General features: G+C 35.0%; 1 pseudogene; it reads left to right on the top strand.

Moving 5' to 3' along the window:
• Positions 1–1,059: 1,059 nt before the first annotated feature.
• LOC126945360 (double-stranded RNA-binding protein Staufen homolog 2-like) lies at positions 1,060–2,544 on the top strand (annotated as a pseudogene).
• The last annotated feature ends 13,861 nt before the right edge of the window (positions 2,545–16,405 follow it).

Here is a 16,405-nt window from a genome sequence, read left to right as displayed (position 1 = left end):
ACCAAAATGAGATCCCAATGTACATAATAATCAACAAAACAAAAGTTGGTTTTTTGAAAAGATAAACAAGATCAATACGCCACTAGCCAGATCAACAAAGAAAAAGTGAGAGAGGATCCAAATAGCACAATCAGAAATGAGACAGGTGATATTACAAAGGATCCCACAGAGATACAAAAGAATCTCAGGGACTATGATGGACACTTGTATGCACAAAAACTAGGAGAAAATCCAGGGAAAATTGATAACTTCCTCAAAACACACAACATCTTAATATTGAATCAGGAAGAAATTGAAACCCTGAGCAGACTAATATGAAGTTCTGAGATTGAAACAGAAAAAAAAAACAAACAAAACAAACAAACAAACAAAAAAACTACCAACCAGAAAAAGCCTCACATTAGAAAGATTCACTGCTGATTTCTATTAGATGTACAAAGAAGAGGTGATACCAATTCTATTGAAACTCTTCTAAAAAGATGAGGATAAGGGACATCTCCCTAACTTATTCTGTGAAGCCAGTATCACCCTGAAACTAAAACCTGGCAAAAACACAACAAACAAAACAAACTACAGGCCAAATTACAGGAGCAGCGCAGCAAACAATGGCCGCGCTAGGTCGCAGGGCGGCGGAAGGCAGAGTGGAGAGGCTGCCTACCACAAGGATGATTTTAGCTTACTTTTTAAAGACTGAAGAGAGGAGGAGGAGGAGGAGGAGAAGGAGAAGGAGAAGGAGAAGGAGAAGGAGAAGGAGGAAGAGGAAGAGGAAGAAGAAGAAGAGGAGGAGGAGGAGGAGGAGGAGGAGGAGGAGGAGGAGGAGGAGGAAAGAAGAAGAAGACAGAAAAAGAAGAACTCAAGGATACACAAAGTAATTCGACCAAGGCTCAGAAGTTTTTGGAGCCGTAAGGGATACAGCAGTTTGGTCAATATTGTCTTAACATGCTTCAGATAAATCAGTTTCTCTCCAAGATAAAATTGGCCAACTCAAAAGAGAAAACTGCAATGTGTCTGGTAAATGAGTTAGCCCATTTCGATAGAGTCCAACACCAGTATAAACTTCTGATTCATTCAAAGATGTTCTCAGCGCAACTGAGTCTTGGTGAGCGGACATGGGAATCTGAAGGCAGCAGTATAAAGAAGGCTCAACAGCCTGTTGCTAATAAAGCTTTGGCTGAATCTACGCTTCCCAAAACGGTTTAGAAGCCACCCAAAAGTAATGTTAACATTAACCCAGGCAGTATAACACTCACTGCGGAACTGAACGTGCTTGCTATGAAAAGGGGCAGAACCTGCCATCTACAGGCCATTAGATCCAAAGCCATTCCCAAGTTATAGAGCTAATTACAACTTTCGGGGCCTGTACCATCAGAGGTATCATTGCCCAATGCCTAAGATCTTTTATGTTCAGCTCACTGTAGGAAATAATGAATTTTTGGGGGAAGGAAAGACTCGACAAGCTGCTAGACACAATGCTGCAATGAAAGCCCTCCAAGCACTGCAGATTGAACCTATTCCAGAAAGACTGCCTCAGAATGGTGAATCAGGAAAGGATATGGATGATGACAAAGATGCAGATAAGTCTGAGATCAGCTTAGTGTTTGAAATTGCTCTGAAGTGAAATATGCCATTTAGTTTTGAGGTTATTAAAGAAAGTGGACCACCACATATGAAAAGCTTTGCTACTCGACTGTCAGTAGGAGAGTTCTCTACAGAAGGAGAGGGAAATAGCAAAACACTCTCCAAGAAGCGTGCTGCAACCACCATATTACAGGAGCTTAAAAAACTTCCACCTCTTCCTGTGGTGGAAAAGCCAAAACTATTTTTTTTAAACACCCCAAAACTATAGTAAAGGCCGGACCAGAATATGGCCAAGGAATGAACCCTATTAGCTGCCTGGTGCAAATTCAACAAGCCAAAAAGGAAAAGGAGCAAGATTATGTTTTGCTTTCAGAAAGAGAAATGCCTCGATGTCAAGAATTTGTGATGTATGTGCAGGTAGGCACTGAAGCTGCTACAGGAACAGGACCTAATAAAAAGATAGGCAAAATAAATAAATAAATAAATAAATAAATAAATAAAATAAATTTTAAAAAGCTGCAGAACCAATGCTATTACAACTTGGTTATAAAGCATCTACTAATCTTCAGGATCAACTTGAGAAAACAGGGGAAAACAAAGGATGGAGTGATCCAAAGCCTGGGTCTCCTGAACCAACAAATAGTACTCTAAAAGGAATTCTTCATCTGTCTCCTGATGTTTATCAAGAGAGGGAAGCCAGCCGCCACAAAGTAATCTCTGGCACTATTCTAGGCTATTTGTCACCCAGAGATATGAACCAACCTTCAAGTTATTTTTTCAGTATATCTGCCACATCGAATAGTTCAGCTACAATTGCCAAGGAACTCCTTCTGAATGGAAAATCTTCTACAGCTGAAGCCACAGGTTTAAAAGGAAGTTCTCCTACTCCCCCTTGTTCTCCAGTACAACCTTCAAAACAACTGGAATATTTAGCAAGGATTCAAGGCTTTCAGGTATGAATTAAAAGCAAAAACAAAAAATAAAACAATTCATTTGCCTCAGATCTTTCATCTCTATCCATGACAAGGCTCGTTCTTGCCTGCTAGTGTGGCCTACATGCCACGTACATTTTAAGTTATTTAGGAACACAAAGGACAGACAAAAAAAAAAGAGCCATAAGCACATGCCTCATTTTCTCTTATTTTTGATCTGTCTAGTAATTCTTTTGCTGACTGTCTCTTTTCCATTTTCCTTCTTCTTTTTCCTTTTCCTTTTTAAACATTTTTCATACTCTTCACTGTCTTCCATTTGGTCTTGATTAGGTGCATTTATCTCTTCATTCTGTCTTCCACAAACAAAAATTATGCCTTCAGACATTTGGTGTTAGTATTTCACACTCAGTTCTCCCACTTTTTACATAAGGATTGGGTTTTTTTTTAATGATGATTTTGCTTTTATTGCAGTTCTGAATTTTGCATTCTGTTGCTAGTATTGATTCAAGTACACCATTAAGACACAACATTCTAGAAGTCTGTTACCTTAGGAGTTAATTAAACATGATATTTGAAGAATATTGAAATGTTTTATAGTTGTTTGAGGCACACCAATGTGTATTTCTTTTACTGACTCATGTTTTGAACTGACTAAGGAGGGTAGCACCTGCCTCAAATGGTACCAACAATTCTATTTCACTGGGTAGTCTAAAACTACCTTATAGTTTCACTTAACTTGTGTATGTGAATTTAGGGATGAAAACTTTTGTTTCCTTTTGGAAAAAAATCCACAAAAATCAACACTCCTTTATGGATACATCAGAGCTTTTAAAAGAATTGTTAAATTTAGGAAGGGGAAATACCTGTGTCCTAATTTCTTAGTTGTCTTGAAAATCATGAGTATAATTTAAAAAAATAAAATAAAAAGAAAAAAGAAAAAAAATCATGTACTGAACTGTAATTGCTAACTTGACTGAATGAACTACAGTTTGCTTGTGTGTAGAGCGTGTATTGCTTCCTCAGATTTCACTGTTTTCATCTCCTTTTCCATCTTAGTCTTTACTCCTTAAGACCAAAAACTGTAATATCCTTTAGAAATGCTCTAGAAGATCTGCATTGTGTAGAATGATCATGTATTTATAAAAATTTTACAAGTTTAGATTATAAAATGAAAAGGAAAATCTTGTGTTTTGCAGGTATTTTTCATGTTTGGATATTTTTTTCCCTTCACGGAACCCTTCTGATTCTTTCAAACTATTGCCAGGTAGTGTTTTTAGTGTTTTCAATTGGACTATTAATATGAACTTAAAGAAGCTGTTACCAATTATTGGCTCTGCCATCTGAAATTTTAACCACTTAATTTAAAGTTATAATTTTAGAATTTGTTTTTCTTGTTTTACTTTAAGAAACATAATAAATCACTGTAAAAATGAAAAACTTTGGATAAACATTTATTCATAATAAAAATCAGCAACAGACTAGGCATTGAAGAAACATGTTTCAAAATAATAAGAGCTGTCTATGACAAACCCACAGCCAAAATTATACTGAATGGTAAAAAGCTGGAAACATCCCCCTTGAGAACCGGAAGAACTTGGATGTCCACTGGTAATCTGAGAAATGCAAATTATAATTATGAAGACATACCAATATTGGTCAACAGACTAGCAAAATCTTTGTCTGACATTGCCAAGTGTTGGCAAAAAAAATATGAAGCCACAGGAAATCATACATGTAGATGAAAGAGTAATATTTTGCACAACCACATTACAGAGTGTTTTGACTATATTTCTAAAGTTTAAGATTTGTATCTTTTTACCCAGCAATTTCATACCTGAAAAATAATTTAGATCAGGGACCAGGAAGCTTTTTTTGCAAAGGGACAGATGGTAAATAGTTTACTTTTTGCACGCCATATATTCTCTGTCATAGCTACTCAACTCTGCCATTGTAGCACAAAAGCAGTCATAGACAATATATAAACAAACAGATGTGATGCTTTCTCCTTTAAAGATCATGTTCTATCTATGCAGAGGAATGATTTTTCCCTTGCTAATTACTTGCCTAACTGATTTATCAGCAGGGATATGGGAAACTTGAACAATATAATAAAGTAACTAGAGATAACAATCATCTAGAACACTTAACCCAGGAACAGCACAGTACATATTTTTCTTAAGCAAATGTGGAATATTCTCCAGGATGGGCAATATATTTGGCCTTAAAAAGTCACGTGGGCCAGGCATGGTGGCTCACGCCTGTAATCCCAGCACTTTGGGAGGACTAGGCGGGTGGATCACGAGGTCAGGAGTTCAAGACCAGCCTGGCCAAGATGGTGAAACCCAGTCTCTACTAAAAATACAAAAATTAACCCAGGTGTGGTGGCAGGTGACTATAATCTCAGCTACTTGGGAGGCTGAGGCAGAGAATTGCTTGAACCCAGGAGGTGAAGGTTGCAGTGAGCTGAGATCGCGCCACTGCACTCCAGCCTGGGTGACAAGAGCAAGACTCCATCTCAAAAAAAAAAAAAACAACAACAAAAAAAACCGTCTTGTGCAATTTTAAAAATTTGAATTATAAAATGTATTTTTTCTGACAACAGTATAATTAGGGATCAACATTCGGGCAATCTACAAACGTTTGAAAATAAACAACACATTTCTGAATAATCAGTGGGTCAAACGGAAACTCACAAGGAATACTAGAAAAATTTTAAACTGAAATAAAGCAGAAATACACCATATCAAAGTAATGGAATTCAGCTAAATCAGTGCTAAGAGCATAATTTATAGCTATGAAGAACTAGTATAGAAAATATCTGAAATAAAACCCTCAGTCTCCACCTTAACAAACCAAAAGTGTGATTTTTTGGAAAATTAACAATATTTACAAACATTTATCTGTATTGAAACAGAATAAAAGAAAAAATACATCAATCACTGCAATAAACAAAAGGTTTGTGCCCCCCATTTCATGCACTGAAATCCTAATCTCCATGGTGACAGTATTCTTTGAAAGTGGAAATTAGATGTTATAAATATATATTGCAAACTCTACATTAGGCACAAAAATGTGTTAAAAATAAGTTTAATTAACATGATAAGAGAGGTAAAAAATGAAATTTCATATTGCTTTTGGTTAATGACAGGGAAGAAAAAAAGTAGAAAACAAAAGAAGATGGACCTCAAACAGAAAACAGTTATACATATGACAGGTATTAATCTAACTATATCAATAATCACTTTAAATGGGAATGATCTAAATGTACCAGTAAGAAGACAGAGACTGTCAGGGTGGATTTAAAAAAAAACCACACACAGCTATTGTTTTAACAAGAAATCCACTTTAAATATTGTATTAGTCAGTTTTCATGCTACTGATAAAGACATGAGAATTCAAGGGATTTGGTCGTGGATGTAGAGAGTATGCCTTTTGTGGGATATTTCTTTACAGTGGTAGATAAACTAACGCTTAAGTATTTGACCCATGACTAGATGTTGCTCTCATGGAAATCTTGTTTATACTGGCCAACACCCTCTGCCTCTCATTTGTATTATGTCCAGTTTATTCTTGTCAAGATAGCCACTCTCTAAGAGAGAGCCTGGACTAGAAAGAAGGTTAGGTTCAAGTATTTGTGTCAGGTGAGATACAATGAAGAAATGAAGCCAAACTGCATAAAACAAAAGAAATTTATTCCTTCTAGGCTCCAGAGACTAGGAGTGCTAATAGGATGCCAGCAAGAAGTCCAGAGGCTCCAGAGAGTTCAACCAGCAAGGAGCGAGCAAGAGAAACAGAACCTGTGGTACTTTATTTTTAAAAAATTAGGTTTTTAAAACTGGGTACTTTATTTTTTTAAACTGAGGTTTAATGGACCCACAATTGCACATGGCTGGAGAGGCCTCATAATCATGGCAAAAAGAAAAAGGCACATCTTACATGGTGGCTCACAAGAGAGGAGAACCAAGTGAAAAGGAAAACCCCTTATAAGACCATCAGATCTAGTGAGAGTTATTCATTACTAGAGTAGTATGGGACAAACCGTCCCCATGATTCCGTTGTCTCCCACTGGGTCCCTCCCATAACATGTGGGAATTATTGGAGCTACAATTTAAGATGAGGTTTAGTGGGGACACCGCCAAACTATATCAAATATAAAGACACAAATATTGAGAGCTCTGAGGTAGCGAGAGTTATATCATGGTAGCAATAAGCTGGAGTAACTACATTAATTCCAGATAAAATGTAGTTTAGAACAAGAAAATGTATCAGGGATAATAACAGAGTCATACATAATGACAAAGAGGTCATTTCTCCGAGAAGACATAACAACTATTAATATGTATTTACTTAACAACAGAGCATCAAAATATGTGAGGCAAAACCTAATAGAACTACAAAGAGAAACAAAATCACCATTATAGTTGGAGATTTCAATACTCATCTCTCAGTAATCGATAAGTCCAGGAAGCAGAAAATCAATAAGAATGTGGTTGAAATGAATAAACACATTCACTCGATTTGATCTAATTGAGATGCATAGAATACTTCAACAGCATAGAACACACATTCTTCTCAAACTCACATGGGACATTCATCAATACAGACAATATCTTGCACCATAAAAATACCTTAATATTTTTAAAAGAATAGAAATTACAAAAATAATATACATACTACAATATAATTAAGTTAGAAAATCAATAACAGAAAAAACAGCTGGAAAATCCCCAAATATTAAACAACACATTTCTAAATAAGACATGGGTCAAATAAGAAGTCTTCAAAAAAATCAAGATCTAAGTGCAAGGATCCTCAACAAAATACTTGCATATCTAATCTGACACCATCTAAAAAGCATAATACAGCATTGAATAGTGAGATTTGTCTTAGAAATGCAAGGTTGGCCCAATAGACAAAAATCAATAAATGTAATATACCTTATTAGTATATTAAAGTACAAAATCCACTTGGTTACATTATCAAACACAGAAAAGATGTTTGGTAAAATCTCTCACCTTATCATAATAAAAAAAATTTAGCTGACTAGAAATAGAAGATGATTTCCTCAACTTTATAAAGGCCATTCATAAAAACTAAAAACATGACATCATATTAAATGGTAAAAAAAAAAAAAAAAAAAAGCTTTCTTCATATGACCTGGAACCAGATAAGAACCTGTTCTCACCATTCTTTGGCAAAATTTAACTGGAAGTTTTAGCCAGGGCAATTTAACATAAAAGAATAAAAAACACTAAGATTTAAGAGGAAAATAAAACATCATTAGTTGAAAATTACTTTTAAGTAAATATAAAAGTTTAGGTAATGTACAAAAGATTTGTTGGAACTGATAATTGAGATAATCACATATAAAAGAAGGTGAATACCCAATAATAAATTGGATTTCTACATATTAGCAATAAATGACTTGAAATTAAATTAAGAAAACCATTCCATATTAAATAATTTCAAACATGTAAAATATTTAGAGATAAATTTGGAAAGAGAAGTACAAGAATTGTTCTCTGAAATGTAAAAATTACTGTAAAAAGTGAAATAAGACCTAAATAATTAAAAAGACATCCCATGTTCTTGAAACAAAAGACTTAATATTGTTAAAATAAGATTATTCCCTAAATTGATCTACAGATTTTTTCAAATCCGTACTGAAAACTGAGCTGTTTATTTTTTCTTTTTTTTTCAGAAATAAAAAAGCTGATCCTAAAATTCATATGGAAATACAGGGGCCCCAAAACAGCAAAAGCAATCTTTAAAAATAAGGACAAGTTTAGAAAACTCACACATCCTGATTCAAAATATGTTAGTACTCCAGGCATTTTGATACTGGCAAAGGCATATAGATCAACAGAACAGAACTGAGATACCAGAAATATACATTTGTGTGATGAATTTATTTAATAAAGTTGCTGCCTCAGGATCAGTTTTTAGGCCTGACACAAATTGTGTGTAACTCAGTCAAACCCCATCACTTCTGGCCTAGTTAAAACTTCCTTTCCCCATGTGGTTGTATCCCACTTGTTCCTCATCTTACTGACCTGCGACTTAACACACTGCACAGTCGCTGACTATGATAAAACCCAGTGGTCAATGCCAGAGTTCTGTAAATAAGTTATCCTTTTACGAGTGAGTTTTCTTTAAACTAGCCAGTCCACAATTCCTGTGGGAAAGCCTAAGAGATAATACCCATGGATTTTATAAAGGCATAGTCCCACAGGTTCTGTTTCTCTTGCTCCCTCCTTGCCGGTTGAACTCCCTGGTGCCTCTGGACTTCTCCCTGGCATCCTATTAGCACTCCTAGTCTCTCTGGAGTGTAGAAGTAATAAATTTATTTTGTTTTATGCAATTTGGCTTCATTTCTTCATTGTATCTCACCTGACACAAATACTTGAACCTAACCTTCTTTCTAGTCCAGGCTCTCTCTTAGAGAGTGGCTATCTTGACAAGAATAAACTGGACATAGTACAAATGAGAGGTAGAGGGTGTTGGCCAGTATAGACAAGATTTCCATGAGAGCAACATCTAGTCATGGGTCAAATACTTAAGCATTAGTTTATCTACCACTGTAAAGAAACATCCCACAAAAGGTATACTCTCTACATCCATGACCAAATCCCTTGAATTCTCATCAGGGTATGGTTAGAACTTGTGGTCACTCTCAAGATGGAGAACTGAAAATCAAATTAACAGGGAACCATAACAATAGAAATCATAATATCTTGTATTTATAGACAATTGATTTTCAACATTTGTGCCAATTAAATCCAACCAGAAAACAGCAGTATTTTCCAAAACTGGTGTTAAATCAACTGTATATCTACATGCAAAATAATAAAGTTGAATTGTTTCTTCACATCATACATGAACATTAACTCAAAATGGATTACAAATGAAACAAAGAAGTTAAAATTATAAAATTCTTAGAAAAAAAAATAGATGTGAATCTTTGTGACCGTGACTTAGGCTATCGTTTCTTAGATACATCATTAAAAGCACAAGCAACAAGAGAAAATATAAATAAGTTGTATTACACCAAATTTTAAAACGTTTGTTCTTCAAAGGACACCATCAAAAAAGTGAAATAACTTATAGTTCGGGAAAAAAATACTCGCAAATGGTATATGTAATAAAAGGCATAAATCCAGAATATAAAAGCAAATCAGGATAAAACAATTCAGGAATAAAAAATAACAAAAAGACAAGTCAGTTTTGAGTAACAATTTGAATGGATATTTATCCAAAGAAGATATTCAAATACCCAATCACACGTGAAAAGATGTTCAGTATCTATCATTACTCATTGGGGAAATGCAAATCTAAACTACGAGTTACCACTTCACACACACATAAGAGATAACGTAAAGGAATTAAAGCTTTCTTACATTTGCAATGAGATTTTAAACAGTATAGCTACTTTGAGAAATAATTTGTCAGTTCCTGAAAATGTTAAACATACTTTTAGCATATAACCCAGCCTTTCCAACCCTAGGTGTATATACAGGAAAATAAAAACATGTCATATTTGTACAAAAGTTTGAATACATATTCATAGCAGTATTCTTCATAATTGCCTCAAACTAGATACAGCCCATGATGGTTGATTTTATGTGTCAACCTGGCTAGCCTCTGGTGCCCGGTTTTGGTTTTTATACTGAAACATTAGCTTAGATTTTGTGGTGAAGGTATCTTTTATATGTGGCTAACATTTAAATCACTAGACTTCGAATAAAACAAACCATGCCTGCACAATGCACATGGTACACGTCCAATTATTTATAACACCTAAGAGAAAAGACTAGGGTCACCCGAGGAGAAAGGAATTCTGTCTCCAGACTGCCTTTGAACTCAAGATGGCAGAACCAACTCTTTCCAAAATTTCTAGTCTGCTATCTTGCCTTGGGGACTTTCCAGTTCACACAATCATGTGAGTTAATTCCTTAAAATAAGTTAATCTCTCAAAAGACAGAAAGATCTTTATAGACTGATCCATCTATCTATCCATCCTATTCAGTTTCTCTGGAGAACAATGACTAATACAAATTTTGGTACTGCGAGTCATCCTAAGAGAACAAAATTGTGTGGATGAGATTATAAACTGGTTTTGAGATTTCTGGCATTTTTCTCTAATCTGACTATATTTAAAGACATTAATGACAATTGCCAGTAGTAAAGACAACATGAGGAGTCCAAAGCATGATGTGGCAATAGAGACAAGAACAATATCATTATTTGATACTCCTAATTAAATAGTTTTAAGAAGCAAGGTTCTGGGTCACTACGTATTTGACATTTTATAACATTTTTGTCTAACTAATGAGTAGAATGGGATTCACTGGTTGCCCTTAATTGTGCTGAACAGAGTCAGTAAAAAACAGGATAAGCTCAGGCATTTGAATTTTTGGCTCAAGTATAGCATAAATGGCCTGAAAATTTCTATGTCTGCCTTGAAATGAACCTTTATCTCCTGTAGCCACAGAGCTTAGATTGCTGAAAATCAGACCAAAAATGTCATCCTGCAGGTGGCTGAATTATAACACAAACAGAATTTCCAACCTTGTAGAGTGTCTACTATTAAAGTGAGTTCCCAAGCTGATCTGGTGGCTATTTGTCCTTTTCATTTGAAAAGGCTATATTTACCAAATGACTGTATCCCCAATGTATGTAGGAAGTAAATAACTTGGTTTTGATTTTGCAAGCTCATAGGTGGAAGGCACTTGCCTCGTCTCAGATGAGACTTTGGACTTGGTCTTTTGGTTTATGTTGGAATGCACTAAGAATTTGGGGGACTGTTGGAAAGGCATGATTGTTTTTTGAAATGTGAGGACATGAGATTTGGGAAGGGCCAGGGACAGAATGATATGGTTTGGCTGTGTTCTTACTGAACTCTCATCTTGAATTGTAGTTCCCATAATCCCCACATGTCATGGGAGGGACCCAGTGGGAAGTAATTGAGGAAGTAATTGACAATATAAGGATTATTTCCCCCATGCTATTTTCGTGATACTCAGTAAGTTCTCATAAGATCTAATGGTTTTATAAAGGGCTTCCCCCTTTGCTAGCCTGTCTTTCATTCTCTCTACTGTCACCCTGTGAAGAGTTGCCTTGTGCCATGATTATGAGTTTCCTGAGACCTCCCCAGCCATGTGGAACTGTGCTTTTTTTTTTTTTTTTTTTTTTTTTTTTTTTTTTTTTTTTATAAATTGCCCAGTCCCAGGTATTCCTTCATGGTAGCATGAGAATGGACTAACACAGCAAGGTATGACTATCTAGCTTGTGCTGTAATTGAGTCTTTAAAGGGCCACTTCACTGTTTTATTAAGCTGGCTGTTTCAAAATAGTGAGTGTCTTTGTCTATTGGGGCTGCTATAACAAAGTGCTATAAAAACTGGGTAGCTTGTAGGCACCAGAAATTCATTTTTCACAGCTCTGGAAACTGGGAAATCCAAGGTCAAAGCAGATCGGCACCTGGTGAGGGCTCACTCTCTTCTTCAAAGCTGGCATCTCCAAATTGTATCCTAACATGACAGAAGGGGTGTGCAAGCTCCCTCAGGCCTCATTTATGAAGACACTAATCCCATCCACGAGGGTTCTGACTTCACGATTTAATAAAATTTCAAAGGCCACAACTCCAAATATCATCACATTCATGATCAGGTTTTCAATGTATTAATTAAGGGAGGGGGAGACAAACATTCAGACCGTAGCAGTGGGAAATATGGTACACATAGTGAATTCCATAAATGTGCAACTATTGCCACACTTCCTTTGCTGTGAAGTGAGTTTCCTGACCAGAAGCAATGCTCTGCAGAATACATGATGGTAAACAAGACATTGTTAAGGTCTGTGGATGACAGTTATGACCAAAGCACTGCAAGCAGAGGAGGCAAATCTATATCCAGTTTAAGTATCCAGCCTGGTAAGAAGAAAACATTGCCTCTTTCATGATAAAAAGCGATCCAAAGTGATCCAATGTAAATAATCTGCATATATATATATGTGTGTGTGTGTATATATGTGTGTATATATATACACACATGTGTATAATACACACAGAAGAGACAAATCTATATCCAGTTTAAGTATCTAGCCCGGTAAGAAAACATTGCCTCTTTCATGATAAAAAGCGATCCAAAGTGATCCAATGTAATTAATCTGCATATATATATATATATATATATGTTTGTGTATATATGTGTGTGTGTGTATATACATATACATACACACACATATGTGTATAATACACACACAAAGAAATATATTGGAGATGTAAGGTAAACTTGTTTCACTTAAATACAGAAGCTTGTTCTTCTTTCAAACAAATACATTCTTCTTAGATGTGATGTAGAAGAAGAAATGTTCCTGAAAGGAAGGTCTGTAAAATTTGGAAAATAGTACACAAATAACACTTTTCGATATTCAAGACAGACATAATTCATACATGGAATATGTATAATGCCTCCAAAAGAGCATTCTCGGGTTATTTTGGTCCTAATTTTCTCATCAGCAGTAGCACTTGCTTTTTAAGAAATTGCTGTGAGAAATGCAAATGTGTCACCTAGATAAAGTAACACAATCCAAACCATTAAGTATCAGAATAAAAAATGAAGGTTTCTCAAGAGAATGAACATGAGGTAATTCTTCACAGAACATGCCTACATGAGATGATGCAAGGAAAATATAGATAAAAATGCAGATGGTCAGAGAAGTGGAGCAGCTCTGGATAATATTTTTTTTTTATTTTCATATTTTCCTGTAGTAAATACTGCAGATATTTTTTGTTAACATCCAATATGAAGTGAAATTGCAGCAATATATTCATTGCAAACAAAAACAAGTCCTGTGTTCATTTTTTATTTAAAGGAAACTTGGGTTGTGAATTTTTCTCCATCATATATTTTATAACATCAATTAGTTTAAGATCTTTAAAATATAAAGGCAAGTTTTATATATGTGGTAGTTATTTCTAACATGCAGATTTAGTATGGAAAATCTACAAGGATTAAAAAATGACTAGTCAATGCAGAACAAGTACTCCATACAATGTTATATATTAAATAGAAATGACAGTATATGACATTATTGTGTTCATAGGCCTGGTAAGTGAAGAAAAAAACTATCTTTAGGGAAAAGCAATCACTTAATTCTCTAACGGTGTCTGGAGAGAATGAGCCCATTTCTGAAACGAACCTGAGAAAGCTAAATAACTCTGGCAATGACTATTTCCCTGGAGCATTTTATCCTTGTGTCTTTGCAAAGGGTAAAGTAGACACAAGACTCTATTCCATCTCCCAAGGTAAAATATAATCAAGATTTTCCAAAAATTATACATAAAATCCTCAATATTTGCCCCCCCCCAAAAAAAACCGGTTAATTTTATCTACTGGTAGGGTATTCTAAGGATCATCTTACCTTCCTCCTTAGAATATAAATCATTAAATGACTCTAAAATATAAAATACGTAGCAACTTTGCCAACTTAGGATGGTAAAAAATGCAAAACCGTGGTCTCTGGGAGAAGGTTAGATACATTTGAAAGCTATTATATTCATTATTTTAAGTTAAAAAATATATTTTTATTTATTTATTTATTTATTTATTTATTTATTTATTTTCTTTCCACCTATTAGGTTCAAGAGGTATGTGTGCAAATTTGTTACATGGGTAATTGCACGTCACAGGGGCTTGATGTACAGATAATATTGTCACTCCAGAGATCAGCATAATACATGATAGATAGGGTTTAAATACTCATTCTCTTCCCACACTCCACCCTCAAGTAGGCCCCAGTGTCTATTGTTCTCTTCTTTGTGTCCATGTATATTCAATATTTAGCCCCCGACCCTATAAGTGAGAACATGTGGTATTTGGTTTTCTGTTTCTGCATTAATTTGATTCTGATAATGGCCTCCACCTCCATCTGTCTTGCTGCAAAGACATAATCTCATTCTTTTTGTGGCTGTGTAGTATTCCATGGGAGATTATATATATATATATATATATATTCCATGGGAGATTTTATATCATATTTACTTTATCCAGTCAACATTGATGGGCATCTAGTTTGACTCCTTGTCTTTACTATTGTGAATAGTGCTGCAATGAACATACAAGTCCATGTCTCTTTATGACAGAACAATTTATATTCCTTTGGATATATATAAAATAATGGGATTGTATTCTACAACTACTGTTGTAGAATACTTCTATTTTAAGTATTGAGAAATCTTCAACTGCTTTCCACAGTGGCTGAACTAATTTACACTCTCATCAGCAATGTATAAGCATTTCCATTTCTCTGTAACTTTGTCAGCATCTGTTGTTTTGACATTTAAAAAATAGCCATTCTGACTGGTGTGAGAAGCTATCTCATTGTGACTTAGATTTGCATTTTCCTAGTGATTAGTGATGTCGGGCATGTGTCCGTATGTTTGTTGAGCACGTATATGCTTTATCTTGAGAAGTATATATTCATAAACTTTGTCCATTTTTTTAATGGGGTGGTTTGATTTTTGCTTGTTTAAGTTCCTTATAGATTCTGGTTATTAGACCTTCGTTTGATTCATAGTTTGCAAATATTTTCTCCCATTCTGTGGGTTGCCTATTTACTGTTAATAGTCTCTTCTGCTTTGCAAAAGCTTTTAATTAGGTCCCACTTTATTTTTGTTTTTGTTTCAATTGTTTTACAGTTTTCATCATGAAGACTTTGCTAGGTCCTATTTCCAGCATGACGTTTCCTAGGTTTTCTTATTTGATTTTTATAGTTTTAAGTTTTACATTTAAGTGTTTTATCCACCTTGAGTTGACTTTTGTATATGGTGAAAGGTAGGCATCCAGTTTCAATCTTCTGTATATGACTAGCCAGTTATCTCAGCACCATATATTGAATAGGGAGTCTTTTCCCCATAGCTTGTTATTGTTGGCTTTGTTGAAGATGAGATGGTTGTATATGTGCTTTATTTCTTGGTTTTCCAACCTGTTTCATTGGTCTATATGTCTCTTTTTGTACCAGTACCATGTTTTAGTTACTGTAGCCTTGAAATATAGTTTGATGTCAGGTAGTGGGAGGCCTCCATATTTGTTCTTATTGTTTATAATTGGTGTGCCTATTCTGGCTCTGTTTTGGTTCTAAATAAATATCAATTTTTTTCTAATCCTGTGAAAAATGTCCTTGGTAGTTTGATAAAAAGAGCATGCAATCTTTACATTGCTTTGAGTAATATGGCAATTTTAACAGTATTGTTTCTTCCTATCCATCAGCATGGAATGTTTTCCCATTTGTTTGTGTCATCTCTGATTATTTTCAGCAGTGTTTTGTAATTCTTGCTGTTGAGATCGTTCACCTCCCTGGTTAGCTGTATTCCTAGATATATATTTTTTTTCTTTTTGTGGCTATCATGAATGGGATTGTGTTCTTGATTTGGCTCTCAGCTTGGAAGTTGTTGGTGTATAGATATACGACTGAGTTATGGACATTGATTTTGTATCCTGAAACTTTACTGAAGTTGTTTATCTGACGTAAGAGTCTTTGAGCAGAGACTGTGGGGTTTTTTAGGTGTAGAATCCTATCCTCTGGAAAGAGAGATAGTTCAAATTCCTCTCTTTCTGCTTGGATGCCTTTTATTTGCTTATCTGGCCTGATTGTTCTGGGTAGGAATTTTAGTACTATGTTGAAAAGGAACAGTGAGAGTAGGCATTCTTCTCTTGTTCTGGTTCTCAGTCGGGAATGCTTCCAGCTTTTACCTATCCAGTGTGATACTGGCTGTCAGTTTGTCATAGATGACTCAATATTTTGAGGTGTGTGTATTTTCAATGCCTAGATTGTTGAGGGTTTTTACATGAAAAGATGTTGAATTTTATCAAATGCCTTTTCTGCATCTATTGA

Source organism: Macaca thibetana, chromosome X (genome assembly GCF_024542745.1).
Source record: "Macaca thibetana thibetana isolate TM-01 chromosome X, ASM2454274v1, whole genome shotgun sequence".
Lineage (NCBI taxonomy): Eukaryota > Metazoa > Chordata > Mammalia > Primates > Cercopithecidae > Macaca > Macaca thibetana.
The sequence above is the reverse complement of the archived record's forward strand: the minus strand, read 5'-3'. Positions and strand labels throughout refer to the sequence as shown.